Source organism: Amblyomma americanum, chromosome 11, assembly GCF_052857255.1.
Source record: "Amblyomma americanum isolate KBUSLIRL-KWMA chromosome 11, ASM5285725v1, whole genome shotgun sequence".
Taxonomy (NCBI): Eukaryota; Metazoa; Arthropoda; class Arachnida; order Ixodida; family Ixodidae; genus Amblyomma; species Amblyomma americanum.
In genome coordinates, this window is record NC_135507.1 from 50,534,357 (window position 1) to 50,535,215 (window position 859).

Consider the following 859-nt stretch of genomic DNA (forward strand, 5'->3'; position numbering starts at 1 on the left):
GATCGCACACCTAGCTGCAGGCACACGACGTGTACGATAAATACACGAGGGGTGCACGATTGCATAGTTCGGCGTCACAGAACTAAAAAAAAATATATTGCACAGCTATATAATATGAGCTGCTGTAGACTTGCATTCTCTTAATCGACTGGTGTGGTGTTAAACCAAATTCGAATTAGGTCCGCCCATGCCTGCGTACGGAGAGAAGCTGCGCATATGCCTAATTGGTGTAATCCGATTATCGCCGCATTTTCTTGCCTTCACCTCTGCAGGCGGCAGTTAGTGAATTCGACATGCGCACGTCTTTCGCCGTGATACGGTCAACATCCTGGGCCAGGAGCAGACCACGCGATTCGTAAATGGGACCTCACATGACGCCTTGTCCATGGGTTAATGGTCCGACTTTTGAATCCACCTCAACCTTCTGTTATCGGCGTTAATAGCGTTTCACAAACCTGCACCGTGACAATGTTCCGGCTCTAGTTTACAAAAGAAGGGTAGCTGCTGTAAAGCCTAGTTTGGGACATTGCAATGCTGGCCTCCGCCTGTGCACTCATCGCAGCTTTGGCAGTGCAGCAAAGAACTACTGAGGCAGAGCACAGAGAAACGGCAAAGGCGGCCATACTATTGCAAACATTCCCCTTTCTTCAAAGCCGGTGGCGGCCCCATGTGAGCACCAGGTGTCGCACTATTTTAAGAAAGTGGCCGGCGGGTGTCATGTACAGTCGTTGACAGAAATATACAGCCCAAGGGATCTACTTCGCACATTCGACAGTCCTAATTTTGGGAGGGTCTAAGACTTCAGTTGCTCCCGCCTTCGTGAGATTGGGGTCCCTGTGTACGCAAGAGGAGCCGCGCT